This window comes from Staurois parvus, unplaced genomic scaffold (genome assembly GCF_062004578.1).
Source record: "Staurois parvus isolate SC_StPar_1 unplaced genomic scaffold, SC_StPar_1.0 ptg000050l, whole genome shotgun sequence".
NCBI classification, from domain to species: domain Eukaryota; kingdom Metazoa; phylum Chordata; class Amphibia; order Anura; family Ranidae; genus Staurois; species Staurois parvus.
The window spans coordinates 2,654,958-2,676,203 of record NW_028317846.1 but is presented as its reverse complement, the minus strand read 5'-3'; positions in this window follow the sequence as shown (position 1 = coordinate 2,676,203).

Here is a 21,246-nt window from a genome sequence, read left to right as displayed (position 1 = left end):
GTCTGTTTCTTTGTAGGACTGATTTCTTATGTATTGACCTTTGCTCTCTGTCTGGATTCACTTTTCTACCTCCTGCCCTGACCTTAGGCCTGGTTCGTGGATCATCTTATCCTCTCTACCCAATTCTGCCAGTCCTCTTACTCCACTTCCATATCCACTTTGTTTCTGCACTTTCAGCAGGTTATCTGGCACCATCATACAAAACTCATTTCCACCATCAGGTCAAAACTGGCTGGTGCTTAAAATTCACATTCCAGGGGTCCACAATTATTCAGCCATATGTGACAAAGAGGGGTCATAGAGAAGCAAGAGATGTGCCAATGGGGTCAAGGAGGAGCAGTAGAAGGGCAGAGGAGGTCAGTAAAAGCAGTAGAAGTGCAGAGGGGGTTATACAGTGCATCATTGTCTTGTCATCAAGAAAGCCCCTAATTCTTACTGCAATAATTAGATAGTAGTAGGGATCTACCTGATAATGTAATGTACTTATTTGTTACTCTTATTGCAAGAGTACCTGTCACTGCAAGCCTGACTTTGACTGTGACAGCATCCATTGCATGTAATTGATAAGCATTTCAAAGTTCTTTTTTGTTTATGTGAAACTTCATATACCTTGTTATTACTGTTATTGTTTACCATTTTTCCAAACACCAATCCACTTTAAAGCAGGATACCTAGCTCTTGGTAACATAATTTTTGGAGCTTTTCCTGGCCCATGAGGATGGGGACAGTTTTCTTTTGGGGGGAGGGGGCTGAATGTAGGGCCCTGCCCTAGGCTGAATAAATTTAATATTTGGCTCTGCTGTATGTAGTGGAGCAGTAATGTATTTTTCAAGTGTGGTCAGGTCTATTCTTGCAGGTTGATTGCTCCTGCCTACCTCTGGAAGAAGCCTCCAGAAATAGAGTAGGAGGATCAAACTCTGGGCTATGAATATTTATCTGACCTCAGCCAATTCCTGGGAGGGGGCACCCAGAAGGTGGCTGGAGAGAATATAAATATTTGGGAAAGCTTGTTCATACCTCTTTTCTCCTGGGGCCTCTGCCCCTGGGAAGCAGCCTGTGCTACTGAAGATCTGTTGCTGACGGCCTGAAAGACATATGCTGTAGAACACTACCTTAGGAAGCTGAGCTGGAGAAGGACTCCCTTTAACGGAAAGGTGTCACAGGGAAGCTGGCTGGAGAGCTTTCTCTGGACATTGGGACATTTTCCTAGAGCTTCAAGTGTGCCTGTGCTTTAACGGTTAAACACCAAGGGTAGCTACAAGGACTGCAGCTGCTTTTACAAAGTTTCAGATGGACTGCTGTCCCCTTTACATCCAGCAATATTTAAAGGCTGTTGCTGAAGAACATTGCTGGAGAATCTGTTCTCCTGTACCTGCTTGCATTTTTGTAGTATACTGCACCCTTACCCCTCTCAATTGTTCAAGTATTGCAATAAAACTCCAAAAAGACATCCCCTAGACTTAGCCTGTGTTTTTGGTGTATCCGGTATCTGGTCCTGGCAGCCTCGAACAAGTAAGGGAGACCTGGTTATTTCCAGTGGGCTCTTCAGAGGTAAGTTCAGAGGTAAGAACTACACAATGCAGACACAACATTTATGTAACCTATATTCAAATAAGTATACTGAGAACTATAGATGGAGATGCTTAAAACCTTGGGGCACATTGGCCTGCATTCTCCCATGATTAAACTCCTGGCTGTTCAGAAGATAGGGTAATTATAGAAATTTAACTAGTAGAGAAGCCAGATGCCAGTTTGGAAATGAGAGCTGTGTCCCCTGAGTAAACCTTAAATATATAATTATCATGTTTAAATGGAATGTCCATTAAGAGAGTAGCAAATGGTCTAACATTCTGAGAAAAAAAGCTTTATATACTGTATGTACAGAACCCATAAAATATTACAGCGCTGGTTACCATTTGACTGATGTGCACATTTTATTGTGAGTTAGATTTCCTACTTCCAGGTTTAGCTGCGCCAGCTAACAGCCATACGTTTCCTTCGTGTTGCAGATTCAGTTTAGATAACTCAGAACAGTTTCACTCAAGTGGTTTTCTTAATGTATACTTCTAAGCAGCCTTCCAATAAACACATTACATTAACTGCTCTGATTCCCCTGTGTATGAGTGAAGCGGGTCAAGTATTATGGTGGATAAATACTACTTCAAGTGTTTATTTTTACTTAAAATTTAGATTAAGTTTAAAATATAAACATTATATTTAACAGGAACTATATATTTAATACCCCCTCAGTATTGGTATAAATATTATGGTCTGAATTAAAGCAGACTTTTAGCTTGGGTTCACATATATACGGTGCTGTATATTGCATGCCTGTGCGAATCACATTTGATTTGTGTTCGGTGCGATTGCAGCCATAAATTTTGTATGGCTCTAATCACACCACACCCGCAACAAAAATGTACAGAACCCTTTGGTCCGCACTAGAATTGGATCACATGGGTATCCACACCTATGCAGTCTGATTCTGCACATTGCACCATGTTTTGTGGACCGCTTTCGGGGTGTTGTTAACATACACACCCGCAGCGGTTTGCATGAATGGAGTGCGCTTCTGATGCGGTGTGGAATTCGGAATTCAAAAAGAAGGTCCCTTTTAAAGCCAATTTGTAAATAAATTGTTTACCAGGAATACAAAATATAAACCTATCCTGGCCCCAGCCTCCAATAGGAATAGGTGATGTCATTTGGAGCTTGAAATCCAATGAGAATGCACTGCACTCCAGCCCATTGCAAGAGTGCCTTCTTGCAGAATTTCGAGTTCCCAGGTCTGCCACAAGGCATGGTGACATCACTCGTTCTTCCCTGGAAACATTGGAAACTGGAGCTAAGCTAAAGATATATTTTTTTCTGGTCAGCAGTTTGTTTATAATTTGCTTTTCAAAGTTATTTGTGCTGGGGAGGAGGAGGCTTGCAAAAAATGGACCTTCTGTTTAACATGGAAGGTCCACTTTAAAAGTACACTCTCATCAGAAATAAAAATGTTTGCATTTAAACTTACACAGTGTACCAACTGAGTGGCTGTGATTTTTTCTCACTAAGTAATACCTTTTCTATTCAATTTAATCCACACTGCAACAAGAACCTATAGACACAAGCCTACTGTGCCATATGATAGGTATTCCACACTAGAATCCTACAACATTGTAAGTAAAAGTGGGTCTCTGTCTGCTGTTCTGTATATTGCTTCTATTTATTTACAAACAAGCATTTGCATGAACTGGCACAACAGACTTCTTTTGGTAGGAAGACCGCTATATTCTTGGGACAGATCTAAACTCATACAAAAAGGTAAAAAATAAAAATAAATAAGGGGCAGACTTAATGGGCAACTTGGTCTTTTTCTGCCATCAGCCCTCTGTTTTTCTTTACATTTATGACATGTATGTGTTAGGACACCCTCTTCCTCTGGATTTGGTGCAGACACATACTGGGGGTCTTCAGCTGCCTTGAGTATGTAATTTTCCGACAGCTGAGGAACTACATGTAGGCAGGTGCAGTCTCTGTTCTACACTGTAGGTGGCACTCGGCCAGAGCGGTACTGCAGCTGGAGAGGAAGTCAGAAGAAACCTTGTTTCTTTATGGATTCCTTGGTCCCCTAGGCAGAGTTCTGGTTGGCTACGCTGCATCCAGGTGATCCTCAAGGGCCATCTTGGGTCAGAAGAGCCTTTTTAAGTGCTTGCCCCCATGCCTTGGCACACTTTCTGGTGAGTAGATAGCGTAGAGACAGTTCACCCGTCTGTCAGGGAGAGTGAATAGCAGTAGGGAAATATTCTGGAAGAGTAGGGACAGGCTACGGATATGCCATCCTGCACCAGAAGCCTCCCCATTGGGCTCAGACTGGCCAGGCCACATTACGCCCTCGGAGACAGATGCTGCCAGTGCATCAGAACCTGCTCCAATCTACAAGTTTGCACAGAACTGTGAGTGTTCCCAGCTGGGCTGTTTGTATCTTTGGGACATTCCTTCAATACAAGTTTTGTTATTTGCAAGCAGACTCAGTGTTTACTGCTGCAGCACCACACCGCACCTACCCACACATGGGTGGAATGTACAGCCAGCATAGAAGTGAATGGCCATTGGCGTGTTCATAATATATGCCCTTTAGCTAACATATGGGAGTGGTACAATGGTAGATATGAATGAAATGTCAAGCAGCACTACACCCATGTTTTGTCAGCAGAAGCCCAGTGCATTAAAAGTCCATATCAATTATGTTTCATAATCTACCTGCTCTTCTGGCTATATTGTTTATTACCTATAATGCTACTGTATAAGATTTGGTGGTCAGCTGTGTCAGAATGCACTGGGTATGTTGAATAATATCTGGCGTTTTGCGTTGAAAATCTTTCCCCTGCATATATCGTTAACAAATCATAAATAAAGAATAAAAAAAATCTGCATCAAAAGATCTGACACTTGCACATGAGGGCAAGAATGTAATTTAAATGGGTTGTCAATGTCTGCCACTGCCATCTTTCATTCTGACAAATTAGTGGATTAATAGGGAACTAGAAATAGGGACCCATCTGGTTGCTGCATGAAAAAATCTAATGCAAGGGTCCACTTTTAAAGTAAGGTTGACAACACATTTATGTAGTATGGTTTGCAGTAGAATACATATCCATGCTAAACTCTAATAGTGGAAGTTAAAGGAAAGTTTTGAATAAATACATGGACATACGTTTTTATAAACATATCAATATTTAATAAAAAACCATACATACATATAAACCTGTTACAATGCTAGAAATAAACTCCAGCTTACAGTAAGTTAGTTAAAAGCATTGGTACATTTTATTTAATAGTGTACACATGCTATAATCTATATAAAATTACTTTTTAGAATAAATAAGAATTAAAAAGGAGTTTGCCTATGATCTAAGAGAAATCAATACCCTGCTGGTACCAAACCCATGTTTTGATGGTAGATCAGATGAATGGTAGACAAATTGTTTACTCTGGCTGAGAGATGAGTCAGAGAATTAAATTGGAGATGAGCTGTGTTCTGCAACTCAAGAAGGCAACGATCAGTGGGTTTCACTGAACTTCAAACCCTGTTATACTTTGCTCCGCAGCCATGCCACTTACATCATGCAGTGCATGATCGCTTACTTTTGTTTTGACAGGATTAGTTTTCAGGGATGAAGACATCCTATTGCTGGTGACAGCTATTGTTTATGAAAATCATTAGCTGAATTGGGTCTTAGGGTGTTTTACGTAATATTCATAAGCCTGATTTTGTTTTAATTTTTGCATCCTTTTATGCACAATCTTGGGGCACGCCAGTCAAAAATGTAGTGGCATGGTGGTAAGTGAGCAGTATGTAGTGGCAGAGAGGTCAGTGAGCAGTGTGTAGTGGCAGGGCGGCCAGTGGTCAGTCAATGAGCTGGGCAGTCAGCAGTATGTAGCGGCAGGGTGATCAGTGAGCAGTATCTAGCGGCAAGGCAGTCAATGAGCAGTATGTATTACCAAGGCAGTAAGTAAGTGGTATGTAGTGACAGTTATGGAACAGACACATGGAATTCCTGCAAGAGAAGCCTCTCCTTGTCAGCCACTTACCACATTGCTGGAGATGAAAGATTGGCAGGGCTGCTATCTTTGCTCCTCTTCTATCCTCAGCTACATCAGCCATTTTTTCCACCTTTGCAAGGAAGGAAGGAAGGAGGTAACTCCTGGTCCCACTCACCATCTTCAGCTGCTTAACACCCCTGGCTTCCAGGATGCTTCCCACTGTAGCGCTACTCCCGTAGGAACCACTGGAATACTGTCCAGGTCCTCCCCAAATACTTTGCCCAGCAGCCAGGTACATAGGCTCACTCACTCGTTTCTGCAATAATAAGTCTTGGGGTGTTGGTTTTGTTGTTTTCTCATTTTTTGAAGATTAGGGATAGGGGTGAGGGAGATCAGTGGAATACTCTAAATTAGGGACTTTGTCTAATCTTCAGGACAAGCTATATCGGAGTCCATGCGTAAATCAAACAGTGGACTTCAGCTTTAAGGAGTAGCAACAAGTAACAATTTTTTTTAGAGCCCAGAGCAGTGTCTCTTTAAGTAGTAGTGGGCAGATGGACAAAGCTCTTCGGAACACCAGTCATATTCCCTTTGCTAAACCCGCTGCTGATTTCCTAGCACCAGAGGGGATTAACAGCACACAGTCTCTAAGATCCTTGGGATATCTGTGCTCACAAGGCCCAAGAGCAGCTGGGCATCTTCCTCTGTGATACCAGACCAGGTCTTCAGGAGACAGTCCCTCAGTCAGCATAGCAGAACCTTGGTCTCAGCAATTCAGGCCCTCAGCTAGCCAGCGTGCCATCTCCAAAGCTTGGGCAAACCTAGCCAGGAAAGACCCAGAGCCCCTTGTGCTCACTGAATATACTGTATACAGTTACCCAGCATGCCTTAGAGCCCCTCTCTATGGGAAAGGCAGAGGCTGTATAAATATTCATGCTGTTATCTCCATAGCTCCACACCTATCATCCAGAAACCCCTGAATACAGAAGAAGCTAGGCAGACTAGCCACACCTGACCACGCAGACAGACCGCACTAAATGATCACAGCTCACTCAGTACAGAGAGCTTACTAACTTTTACGTAGAAATAATTACAGCCACTCTGCTACAGTGTATAAATAATAAAAACAAACAGATTGTGCTAGTAAAAAGAAAAGTGTCCAAAAAATATATATGGCAAATATATATAAATCATATAAAGTCCCAAAATACTCTTAGTGTTACTGATGAAAAAGTGTTCAAACGAAATCCACCAAGTGCCAATCCACCAACAAATAAAATGAATTACAGTTGCAAGAAAAAGTATGTGAACCCCTTGGGATTACATGGAGTTTTGCATGAATTGGGCATAAAATGTGCTCTGAACGTCATCTAAGTCACAACAATAGACGAACGCAGTCTGCTGAACATAATACTACACAAACATTAGATGTTGCCATGGTTTAATTGCACATAACATGTAAACATTCACAGTGCAAGGAGGAAAAAGTATGTGAACCTTTGGACTTAATAATTGGTTGACCCTCCTTTGGCAGCAATAACCTCAACCAAACGTTTCCTGTAGTTGCAGATCAGACCTGCACAACGATCTGGAGTAATTTTGGACCACTCCTCTTCACAAAACTGTTTCAGTGTAACAATATTCTTGGGATATCTGGTGTGAATCGCTCTCTTAAGGTTATGCCACAGCATTTCAATCGGGTTGAGGTCAGGACTCTGACTGGGCCACTCCAGAAGGCGTATTCTGTGCTGTTGCAGCCATTGTTTTGTTGAATTACTTGTATGCTTTGGGTCATTGTCCTGTTGCATCACCCATCCTCTGCAGAGCTTCAGTTGGTGGACAGATGGTCGTACGTTTTCCTGCAAAATGTCTTGATAAACTCTGGAATTCATTTTCCCATCAATGACAACAATCCGTTCAGGCCCTGAGGCAGCAAAGCAGCCCCAAACCATGATGCTCCCTCCGCCATGTTTTACAGTGGGGGTGAGGTTTTGATGTTGGTGTGCTGTGCCTTTTTTTCTCCACACATAGTGTTGTGTGTTCTTCCCAAACAACTCAATCTTGGTTTCATCTGTCCACAGTATATTTTGCCAGTAGTGCTGTGGAACATCCAGGTGCTCTTTCGCAAACTTTAAATGTGCTGCAATATTCTTTTTGGACAGCAGTGGTTTCCTCCGTGGTGTCCTCTCATGTACTCCATTCTTGTTTAATGTTTTCCTTATTGTAGATGTGTCAACAAAAATGTTAGCATGTGCCAGAGATTTCTGTAGGTCTTTAGCTGACACTCTGGGATTCTTCTTTACCTCATGCAGCATTCTGCGCTGTGATCTTGCAGTCATTTTTACAGGAGGACAATGCCTAGGGAGAGTAGCAACAGTGCTAAACTTTCTCCATTTGTAGACAGTCTGTCTTACCATGGACACATGAACATAAAGGCTTTTAGAGATACTTTTGTAACCCTTTCCAGCTTCATGCAAGTCAACAATTCTGGATCGTAGGTCTTCTGAGAGCTCTTTTCTGCGAGGCATGGTTCACATCAGACAGTGCTTCTTGAAACCAGTAAACCCAAAACAGGTGTGTGTTTTTTAAGGGCAGGACAGCTGTCAGCAACACATCCAATATCATCACACTGATTGGAGTCAAGGTTGGCTCACTCCTGGCTCCAATTAGCTCTGGGAGAAGTCATTAAGCTAGGGCCTCACATACTTTTTCCTCCCTGCACTGTGAATGTTTACATGTTATGTGCAATTAAACCATGGCAACATCTAATGTTTGTGTAGTATTATGTTCAGCAGACTTTGTTCTTCTATTGTTGTGACTTAGATGACGTTCAGATCACATTTTATGCCCAATTCATGCAAAACTCCACGTAATCCCAAGGGGTTCACATACTTTTTCTTGCAACTGTAACTCACCAGAGCAAATTGCTAATAATATTATAAATCAGCATAAATGCTTTCTGCTCTGGGAGCAATGATCTGCAGACTGATGAGACAATGCTTGACTTGAAAACCGATATCCACTATCCAGGGAGCAATACTCTGCAGTAGAATACATAACTCTATAGATCCACTTCATTTAGAAACCACCACTTCCATTAGATGTTAGGACAGCCACTCGGAATATAAAAAGAACAAAAGCTCATGGTGCAGTACCTCTAAAATCTCTTGTTTATTAAAAGCACATTACACTTACAAAAAACGGTGTCCTAGCCGACACCAGCACAATCAGCATAGTCAGATGCAATCAAACGAATCCAGCCTTGTTGCACATGCGCCATACCGACCACTGGGAATGTGCTGACGTCACACCAATCAAGCCCCGCCCTGTGACAGTGTGACAACTAAATGTAACTAGAAAAGCTACAATTTCTGTGGAAATTGTGTGAAGTGTTCTTGCCTCCACCAGTAGTCTACAACTGGAGTGGGCGGAGTAACTGGGTGGAGTGGCTTGAGTAACTGTTGTGTGGTTGGAGTGGCTGGAGTAACTGTGAAAAGGTAGGACTGGGCAGAGTAACTTTATGGAGTGGGTAGAGTAACTGTGTGGAGTGTTTGGAGTGAGTAAAGATAGTAAATAGAGATGAGCGAATCGAACTTGGCGAAGTGGAATTCATTTTGAATATTAGGAAAAATTTGATTCGCATTGAATCCGAATTTTAGGAAACTTCGGATGCACGAATCGAATTTTCCCCGATCAGCCGGCAAAAAGTGTCACTGCAGAGAGCTCCGCTATTTCTGACAGTTCTCTGACAGTTCCTTCACATTTACAGCGGTTGAAACATTGTATCTATTTGTTTCCATTTAGGATACAGATGTTTTTATTCGGAAACAAATAGATACAATGTTTCAACCGCTGTAAATGTGAAGGAACTGTCAGAGAACTGTCAGAAATAGCGGAGCTCTCTGCAGATACACTTTTTGCTGTACTGGAATTCTTCTTCTTTTCATTCTTCTTCTTCTTTTCATTCTTCTTCTTCTTCTTTTCATTCTTCTTCTTCTTTTCATTCTCCTTCTTCTTTTCATTCTTCTTCTTCTTCTTTTCATTCTTCTTCTTCTTCTTCTTTTCATTCTTCTTCTTCTTCTTTTCATTCTTCTTCTTCTTCTTTTCATTCTTCTTTTCATTCTTCTCATTCTTCTTTTCATTCTTCTTTTCATTCTTCTTCTCATTCTTCTTTTCATTCTTCTTCTTCTTCTTTTCATTCTTCTTCTTCTTCTTCTTTTCATTCTTCTTTTCATTCTTCTTCTTCTTCTTTTCATTCTTCTTCTTCTTTTCATTCTTCTTTTCATTCTTCTTCTTCTTCTTTTCATTCTTCTTTTCATTCTTCTCATTCTTCTTTTCATTCTTCTTTTCATTCTTCTTCTCATTCTTCTTTTCATTCTTCTTCTTCTTCTTTTCATTCTTCTTCTTCTTCTTCTTTTCATTCTTCTTTTCATTCTTCTTCTTTTCATTCTTCTTCTTCTTTTCATTCTTCTTCTTCTTCTTCTTTTCATTCTTCTTTTCATTCTTCTTCTTCTTCTTTTCATTCTTCTTCTTCTTCTTTTCATTCTTCTTCTACTTCTTTTCATTCTTCTTCTTCTTCTTTTCATTCTTCTTCTTCTTCTTTTCATTCTTCTTTTCATTATTCTTCTTCTTCTTTTCATTCTTCTTCTTCTTCTTTTCATTCTTCTTTTCATTATTCTTCTTCTTCTTTTCATTCTTCTTCTTTTCATTCTTCTTTTCATTCTTCTCATTCTTCTTTTCATTCTTCTTTTCATTCTTCTTCTCATTCTTCTTTTCATTCTTCTTCTTCTTCTTCTTCTTTTCATTCTTCTTCTTCTTCTTTTCATTCTTCTTCTTCTTCTTTTCATTCTTCTTTTCATTCTTCTTCTTCTTCTTTTCATTCTTCTTCTTCTTCTTTTCATTCTTCTTTTCATTCTTCTTCTTCTTCTTTTCATTCTTCTTCTTCTTCTTCTTTTCATTCTTCTTTTCATTCTTCTTCTTCTTCTTTTCATTCTTCTTCTTCTTCTTCTTTTCATTCTTCTTTTCATTCTTCTTCTTCTTCTTTTCATTCTTCTTCTTCTTTTCATTCTTCTTTTCATTCTTCTTTTCATTCTTCTTCTTCTTCTTTTCATTCTTCTTTTCATTCTTCTCATTCTTCTTTTCATTCTTCTTTTCATTCTACTTCTCATTCTTCTTTTCATTCTTCTTCTTCTTCTTTTCATTCTTCTTCTTCTTCTTTTCATTCTTCTTTTCATTCTTCTTCTTTTCATTCTTCTTCTTCTTCTTTTCATTCTTCTTTTCATTCTTCTTCTTCTTCTTCTTTTTCTTCTTCGTCGTGCCCCGTGACTGCCCAAATGAGTGAAGTGTGCGGTGATTCTAAGATCGACGGCACTCATCTGCATGTCATACTGACTGACAGTATTATTTCTCTTCCCCAGCAGACTCCAAGGGCATTTAATTTAAAGGTACAGTGTTCTGCACTAATATAAAGGCTCTCTGAAGCCTAGAAACCCTTTTAATAAGTTAAATTCGCAGCGAATAAATTTGCATCGAATCGAATTTCTCCCGCAAATTCGGCGAATCAGCCGAATCGAATTTTTGAATAATTCGCTCATCTCTAATAGTAAACATTACACTAACCAATTGATTGATCAAATTTAAAAAGTGCACATGGCAAGCTTGATAGAGTGAGAAATGCATTTCAACTTTTAATTATTTATAGTTTTAAAAACTATAAATCCTACAGCAAACAGCTTTATATTGTGAGATTCACAAGACCCAGACCTACATTTTGATGCATAGTATGTCTCTGAAATATTAAAAATGAAGGCACAGTCGCAGTTTAGAAATTGCCCTTCAAATTTGAGGTGGCTAGAGTGGAGTTTCAATGAATGTCAATGGGGGGCATGAGTTGCAAACAAATGGTCATATTGTGAAAACTATCAGGACTATGGCTTAGCCGTGGACATATTTAGTGGCAGCAGGGATAGCTGAACGTTTTGATATAAGATTTGTGTAGGTGGGCTTGAAAATGAGGGAGTGATGGCAGTTTAGAAATCATGTCCTGATTTTTCAGCTCACACTCTAGCTTTTGTCAGTTCCCATTCTAGTTTTGAACATTCCGCCATTCATTCCTATGGGACCAATTTCACCACAAAAACGCCGATATTTTGTGAACCATTCGGCGAAATGTTCCACAAAGTAATAGCACACCAATCGGGAACAATCCGCACGTTTCGGTATATTACTGTCTATGTAGTGTAAAAACTGTGGAAGGAGTTAGGGTGGTAAATTTGGCTATAATAATAAGAATATATATGTGAGATAACAGTAAGTGGTCTTGCCATGCAAGAACACTTAACTACCAAACACATAACTAATCCTATCTATCTAATCCTAGCACCTGCCTAGGAGGGTGCTACACCAGGATACTCTACACGTGGCACAAGAAGCAGAAATCCAGTATGAACACTAGGCAGAGGAAGGGAGAGAGCCATAGGCAGCTCCTGAAACCAACCCCCCTGACCTGCACCTCCCAGCTGTGGAGGCAAGTGACTTCTTCGCTGATATGCTCTAATAGATGCCACCAAGTTATAAATAGCTTGCATACACTGCTATGTGATTCACACATTAATCATAAGCAATCAATAAAACAGTGCAGTGCTACTTTAAAACATTAACATACAGTAAGTGACAAAAGAACTGTGTGAAAATATTCTCCACCATGTACTAATGTGATTAACCACTTCAACACTATAGGACATACTTGTATGTCTTCTGGTGGAAACAGGGATACCGGTTTCACGGCTACAGCTGCATTAGACTGATCTTTGGAGGCCAGAGGAGAGATCTGGAGTCTAATAGTCCCCAGATCTCTCCATAAAGAGGACTTGTCATGGCCCATACGGTCATAAGGGATGTTGTTCATCTTCTGTGATAGCAATAAAGTGGATTTAAAAAAATGTAAAGAAACAGTGTAAATAAATAAAATGCAAATGCACACATAGGTCACATACACATATGTTAACAATGTTCACGTCACACATGTGAGGTATTGCTGCAAACATTATAATGAGAGCATGAATTATAGCACTAGACCTCCTGTGTAAGTCTAAACTGGTAAGCAGTAGAGGCTTTTAAAGCGTCATCTGTGGACTTTAAGTACCATACGTTTGTCAGCATTCCATGAGCATGTGCAATTCTAAAGTATGACATATTAGGCACCTTAAAGTGTGACATGTTAGGCATCTATTTACTCAGCCTAACATCATCTTTTATATTTTACCAAATAATTGGGTATTATATTGTGTTTTTGTGCATTAAAATTCATTTAGTGTGCTTTTTCCCAAAAAATTGTGTTTGAAAAACTGCTACACAAATACTGAGTGATATTAAATATTGCAACCACCGCTTAATTCTCTAGGGCCTCTGCTTAAAAATATATAATGTTTGGGGGTAATTTTCTAGCAAAAAAAATGCTTTTACAGTTGCAAGAAAAAGTATGTGAACCCCTTGGGATTACGTGGAGTTTTGCATGAATTGGGCATAAAATGTGCTCTGAACGTCATCTAAGTCACAACAATAGAAGAACACAATCTGCTGATCATAATACTACACAAACATTAGATGTTGCCTTGGTTTAATTGCACATAACATGTAAGCATTCACAGTGCAGGGAGAAAAAAGTATGTGAACCTTTGGACTGAATAACTGGTTGACCCTCCTTTGGCAGCAATAACCTCAACCAAACGTTTCCTGTAGTTGCAGATCAGACCTGCACAACGATCTGGAGTAATTTTGGACCACTCCCCTTCACAAAACTGTTTCAGTGTAGCAATATTCTTGGGATGTCTGGTGTGAATCGCTCTCTTAAGGTCATGCCACAGCATTTCAATCGGGTTGAGGTCAGGACTCTGACTGGGCCACTCCAGAAGGCGTATTCTGTGCTGTTGCAGCCATTGTTTTGTTGAATTACTTGTATGCTTTGGGTCATTGTCCTGTTGTATCACCCATCCTCTGCGGAGCTTCAGTTGGCAGACAGATGGTCGTACGTTTTCCTGCAAAATGTCTTGATAAACTCTGGAATTCATTTTCCCATCAATGACAACAATCCGTCCAGGCCCTGAGGCAGCAAAGCAGCCCCAAACCATGATGCTCCCTCCGCCATGTTTTACAGTGGGGATGAGGTTTTGATGTTGGTGTGCTGTGCCTTTTTTTCTCCACACATAGTGTTGTGTGTTCTTCCCAAACAACTCAATCTTGGTTTCATCTGCCCACAGTATATTTTGCCAGTAGTGCTGTGGAACATCCAGGTGCTCTTTTGCAAACTTCAAACGTGCTGCAATATTCTTTTTGGACAGCAATGGCTTCCTCCGTGGTGTCCTCCCATGTGCTCCATTCTTGTTTAATGTTTTCCTTATTGTAGATGTGTCAACAAAAATGTTAGCATGTGCCAGAGATTTCTGCAGGTCTTTAGCTGACACTCTGGGATTCTTCTTTACCTCATGCAGCATTCTGCGCTGTGCTCTTGCAGTCATTTTTACAGGACGACCACGTCTAGGGAGAGTAGCAACAGTGCTAAACTTTCTCCATTTGTAGACAGTCTGTCTTACCGTGGACACATGAACATCAAGGCTTTTGGAGATACTTTTGTAACCCTTTCCAGCTTCATGCAAGTCAACAATTCTTGATCGTAGGTCTTCTGAGAGCTCTTTTCTGTGAGGCATGGTTCACATCAGACAGTGCTTCTTGAAACCAGTAAACCTAAAACAGGTGTGTGTTTTTTAAGGGCAGGACAGCTGTCAGCAGCACATCCAATATCATTACACTGATTGGAGTCAAGGTTGGCTCACTCCTGGCTCCAATTAGCTCTATTAAGCTAGGGCCTCACATACTTTTTCCTCTCTGCACTGTGAATGTTTACATGTTATGTGCAATTAAACCAAGGGAACATCAAATGTTTGTGTAGTATTATGTTCAGCAGACTGTGTTCTTCTATTGTTGTGACTTAGATGACGTTCAGACGTTATGCCCAATTCATGCAAAACTCCACGTAATCCCAAGGGGTTCACATACTTTTTCTTGCAACTGTACATGTAGGAGTGAAGTGTCAGAATTGGCCCGGTTGGCAAGTGATTAGTACACATTCAATTTTCCATTCACACAAAAAAACCAACACACAAATCTAGCAAGAGAAGTCATATGGCCATGAAGAAACATGTAGAGTGGAGCAGAGGTGTTGGTGACGTCATTGTGCATGGTCCAGGAAGTGACTGGGATTTCATGATTATTATACCAGTACAGGCTAAATATTGAGCAGAGGTGATTTTCTGTATCGTGGTTTACCTAAGTGCACTGAGGAATAGTGCACAGTATAATGAGAATTTGTTTTTAAGGATATTATTAAATGTGGTTTTAAAACTGAAAATGCTATGTAATTTTTGATTTTCTTGCAAAGAAATGGACAATATCCAGTACCCGTGGACTTCAAGAAGGGAAAAAAGTTGTCCTATCTACATTTGAGTGTACTTTTGTGGTGGGAGGAAGAGTGTAATGAATCATAGAGGAAATTGACGCAAGAGATATAGAATAATATTTACATTTGCTTCTTAGCACATCAGACTTAATATATGGTTGGATATTTAAATTAGTATTAATCCCATTATTACACAGTAGAGAATGTTTCTCTTGTCATATACTATATGTTATTGTTTTAAAGTAGCACTCCACTTTTTAATGAATATGCTCCTTAGCAACCAATGATGTCATTGGTTGTAAGTATGCGTGCGGAAGGCCCAGCAGAGGGTCAGGGCTTGTATTTGCAACCTTTGACTTTGTGTAAAATATTGCAGGCTTGGATAAAGCTACTTGTCATGCCTTTAGCAATTTGTTCTTTGTTAATTAGGCATTATTAGTATGCCTTATCAGTTTGTAATTCTCTGTTCATTGTGTAACTGCTCCATCTAGTGGCTGTTTGTATACACTGCATCTTTTCACAGTAGAAGTTTGACCCATTTCAGCTTCCATAGCTTGTAGCCTATTAACTCTGATTACATCATCAGCCATGCTCATAGCAGCCATTTCCTCATCACAGACTCCATTCCTGTGGTATGCTGGTAGGATCCAGCCCTCACATTCAGGTTCACAATAGCATCGTCGGTACGTCTACACACATGTCTATATCTTATGCATCTGTGTTTTATGTAACCTACATGTCTTACATGTGTTTATATGTGCATTGCCTTACTGTAATGTATAATATGCTTTGTCACATGGCAGACAGTGTTACTAAGCGCCTTATTTTTCTGTTCCTCAGTTTCACCTCTTATATCTTTGCAATAAAGACAAAGTTGGACGTTGCTTCTTTGTCAACTCATTGCCGAGAAAGGTTTAGCTGTCTGTCAAGCTATGTACCTTCACACATAAGGAGGACAGAACAGTGAAACGACGGCTTCTTACAAGCTGGATACGAGGACTGCGACTCCTGAAGTCCTGACTGCAGTGAAACGACGGCTTCTTACAAGCTGGATACGAGGACTGCGACTCCTGAAGTCCTGACTGCAGTGAAACGACGGCTTCTTACAAGCTGGATACGAGGACTGCGACTCCTGAAGTCCTGACTGCAGCAAAACGGTGGCTCCTCACAAGCTGGATAAGAGGAACTACGCAGCATCGCCACCCGCAGCGGTTGCAAGTGTGCTAACCCGTTCACAGCATCATCATGTCAGCAAGGGAATCCGGACAGTTTGAGACAAGGTCTCGCATCTCAGTTAACTCCAGAGGCTCAGGGAGATCTTTGAGCAGCTCCACCGTCGCCATTGCCCGCGCGAAGGCCGAAGCCGCCAAAACCCGCGCGACATTTGCCGAACAAGAAAGACAATTAAAAATAGAGAAAGCATGCATGGAAGCAGCTCTAGAAAAGCTAACTGTGGAAAAAGAAGCTGCAGCTGCTGTAGCAGAAGCAGAGGCTTTAGAGGAAGCAGCAAACTTCACAAGCGATAGACTCAGCTACATAAGTAGGCCCGAACCCAGTCTTCACAATAACTTGCAACGCACTTCAGATTACGTACTGCAACATGCTAAGTCAGAAGACGGCCTAAATCCAGGTCCAAGAGCGACATCAACCCCTGCTAAGGAGCTCCAACAGACTCCAGTCATACAACAAGCGACCTCAGTTAACCAAAGACCCTGCATGGAACAAGTCGACGGTTCCATAGAACATCAACCCTCAATGCAACCTGCATTCAAACCCACAAATGATCGCAGTATGGTCAAACCCTTTAAGGAAGAACAAGTAGATGGTGCCTATTACAGCAACAATCTGTCAAACAGAGATACAGGTATGTCAGATTTTCTAAAATTCTTTGCCCGACGTGAGTTAATAACCAAGGGACTCTCCAAGTTTAATGACAGACCTGAAAGCTATAGGTCATGGCGATCATCATTCAGGAATAATATTAGAGATCTGGATCTGTCTGCATGTGAGGAAGTAGATCTTCTTGTCAAGTGGCTAGGAAATGAGTCGACAGAGCATGCAAGGCGGATTAGAGACATTAATATTAACTACCCAATCAGAGGGTTAAACATGATATGGGAGAGACTTGAGGAGTGTTACGGCTCACCAGAAGTGATAGAGAACGCACTTTTCAAAAGAATTGAGGATTTCCCTAAGATCCAAAACAAAGATTCCCAGAAGCTAAGAGAACTGAGTGATCTGTTAACAGAGCTACAAGTTGCCAAAACTGAAGGAGACTTACAAGGTCTGGCATTCTTAGATACTGCACGTGGTGTAAACCCCATAGTACAAAAATTACCGTACAACCTGCAAGAGAAGTGGATTGCTCAAGGCTCCAGGTACAAGCAACAGTACGATGTCTCGTTCCCTCCATTCTCTTTCTTTATGGACTTCGTGCACCAAAAAGCAAAAACTAGGAATGATCCCAGCTTTAACTTCTCGATGTTTGACACCGCTTACCCCAAATCAGGTAAACCTATCTCACTTCGTAACATGAAAGGTACACATGAAAGGTTGCAGTACACAAAACCAGTGTGTCTCTTAAAGACTCCTCAAACAAAACCTACAGTACTACAGAGTCTGAGACGATCTCCACAAAGGACCCATGCAGAGAATGTCCTCTACATAAGAAACCACACTCATTGTTGAAATGCAGAGGATCTAGAGGAAAACTTCTCAGGGATCGCAGAACTTTCCTCAAGGAAAACCACATTTGCTACAGGTGTTGTGCCTCAACCTCTCATCTTGCAAAGGACTGCACAGCGAACATCAAATGCTCAGAATGCAACAGTGAAGCGCACAATACAGCTTTACACCCTGGGCCAGCCCCATGGACTCTCACACCCCCAGACCAGGCTGTAGAGCACGGCGGGGAGGAGGGAGACACAGTACCTCCTGAAGTGACACCTCAGTGCACCCAAGTCTGTGGAGAAGGTCTTAGTAACAAATCTTGCTCCAAGATTTGTCTTGTTACAGTTTACCCCATCGGTCATAAAGAGAAAGCGGTAAGGTTGTATGCCATCCTTGATGACCAAAGCAATAGATCTCTTGCAAACTCAGCCTTCTTTGATATCTTCAGTATTAAAGGACACTGCTCTTCATATTCACTTAAAACTTGCGCTGGTGTGAGTGAAGAAAAAGGCAGAAGAGCTACTGGTTTCCAAGTTGAATCCATAAATAGTGAAGCATCCCTGCAGCTACCTACCTTGATTGAATGCAATCAGATCCCAAACAATAGAGAAGAGATTCCTACACCTGAGGCAGCATTACATCATGAACATTTAAAGACCATAGCGCATCTCATACCTGCACTCGACCCAAAGGCCCAAATAGTACTTCTCCTTGGGAGAGATATCATAAGAGTCCACAAGGTAAGAAAACAAATAAATGGTCCTCATAGTTCTCCATATGCTCAGAAGCTTGACCTGGGGTGGGTCATCATAGGTGATGTTTGCCTAGGAAATGTTCACAAGCCAACCACAGTGAATTCTCTTTACACAAATACCTTGGAGAATGGACGTCCATCCCTCTTTCAGCCTTGTCCTAACAGATTCCTTCTAAGAGAGAAGCCGGCAAGTGTGCTATATCCTGACTTTACAGAAACCGAGAACCACTCTTGCAGTGAAGACCAAGATCACTTGGGGTGCACGGTGTTCCAGAGGACAAAGGAAGACCACAAGATAGCTCCCTCTATTGAAGATGAGGCCTTCTTGGGCATAATGGAACAAGGATTCTTCAAGGATAAAACAAACACCTGGGTTGCACCACTACCTTTCAAAACACAGAGACGTCATCTTCCCAACAACAGGTATCAGGCCTTAAAACGCTTCTGTTCACTTAGACGCAACTTTCAGAAAAGACCAGAGATGATGGAACATTTCTTCTTATTCATGAAAAAGATGTTTGAGAACAATCATGCAGAAGTAGCTCCACCCCTAAAAGAAAAAGAAGAATGCTGGTATCTACCAATCTTCGGCGTTTACCACCCTAAGAAGCCAGGACGAATCCGAGTGGTATTTGACTCCAGTTCACAGTATGAGGGAGTCTCTCTCAATGATGTCCTTTTGACAGGACCAGACCTCAATAACACACTTCTCGGTGTCCTCATCAGATTCCGTAAAGAACCCATCGCTATAGTTGCCGACATACAACAAATGTTCTATTGTTTCCTAGTAAAAGAAGAGCACAGGAACTTCTTGAGATTTCTTTGGTTCAAGGACAATGACCCTACTCAAGACATCATAGAATATCGCATGAAGGTCCATGTTTTTGGCAACAGCCCATCTCCAGCTGTCGCTATTTATGGACTCAGACTCTCTGCTCAAGAAGGTGAAAAAGACTATGGGAAAGACGTTAAGAAGTTTGTTGAAAGAGACTTCTATGTAGATGATGGCTTAAAGTCGCTTCCCTCACCAGAGGCTGCAATCAGTCTACTCAAAAGGACCCAGAGTATGCTTTCCTGTTCAAACCTCAGACTTCATAAGATAGCTTCAAACAGCAAAGTTGTTATGGAAGCCTTCTCTACTCAAGATCATGCCAGTGATTTGAAAGATCTAGACTTAGCGACAGACCCGATACCCATGCAGCGCAGCCTAGGGCTCAGCTGGGACCTCAAATCTGACACCTTTACCTTTCAGGTCGACCAAGAGCAAAAGCCTTTCACACGACGTGGAGTGTTATCTACCATTAACAGTCTATATGATCCACTTGGATTTGCAGCTCCTGTGATCATCCAAGGTAAGACTCTGCTCAGAGAGTTAACCACAGATACGTGTGATAGGGATTCGCCACTTCCCTCAGAGAAAGAAGCACTATGGATAGCATGGAGAAACTCTCTACAGGCATTATCTAACTTACATATCTATAGGCCATATGCCCACTTCTCCCCTGCAGAAGTTCAGTCTAGGCAGCTGTGCATATTTTGTGATGCTTCGGTAAAAGCAATCGCTGCAGTCGCTTACCTTAAAACTATAAACATTAAAGGTCAAGTCCAAATTGGCTTTGTAATGGGCAAGGCAAACCGGCACCAAGCCCTGAGATTACCATACCAAGACTGGAACTTTGTGCCGCTGTTCTGGCAGTAGAGCTGGCAGATCTCATTGTGTCAGAAATAGATATAAAACTTGTCAGTACAATGTTTCATACAGACAGCAAAGTAGTATTGGGCTACATTTACAATGAGACTAGGAGATTCTATGTCTATGTTCATAACAGAGATCAAAGAATTAGGAGGTCAACACAGCCTACCCAGTGGTGCTATGTACCAACTGACCTCAACCCAGCAGACCATGCTACAAGAGCTGTTCCAGCAGCTCACCTTAAAGATACTACGTGGTTCACAGGGCCACCATTCCTCTACAAACCTGTACTTGACACCCTGGAGAAATACTCATTTCAGCTATTAGAACCAAATGCTGATGCAGAGATTCGTCCTCATATTTCTGTACTCACCACAAGAGTTTCTCACAAAGAGCTTGGATCCAAACGATTCAACAAGTTTTCTACGTGGAAATCACTGAACAGAGCTATAGCCGGCTTGATCCACATAGCCAGATCCTTTAGAGCCACACCTACAGGATCAGATCACTGCAAAGGTTGGCATTACTGTCACAAGGCCCATACAGTGGATGAGCTCGCACAGGCCAGAGACGTTATCATCCGTTGTATCCAACAAGAGGTTTATACTCAAGAATTTGAACTCATCCAAAATCAAAAGAGTGTTCCTAAAGACAGTTCCCTCAAGAGGCTTGACCCCTTCATAGATGCTAATGGACTGTTGAGAGTTGGGGGACGTATTTCAAATGCAAAGTTCGAGAGTAAAGAATGTAATCCCATAATACTTCCAAGCAATCACATTGCATCTTTACTTGTGCAACACTACCATGAGAAGACTAAACATCAGGGACGTTTGTTCACTGAAGGAGCTTTACGTACAGCTGGATTTTGGGTAGTGGGAGCGAAAAGACTTGTGAGTTGTCTTATTTTCAAATGTGTCACTTGCAAAAAACTACGTGGTATGTTTCAGTCACAGAAGATGGCTAACCTCCCTGCGGACCGACTCAGTATAGAACCTCCCTTTACTAATGTTGGTCTTGACGTGTTTGGTCCCTGGTCTGTCACCACACGGCACACTAGAGGAGGCCAGGCAAACAGCAAACGCTGGGCAGTCATATTTACATGCATGAGTATCAGGGCTGTGCATATAGAAGTTATCGAGTCTT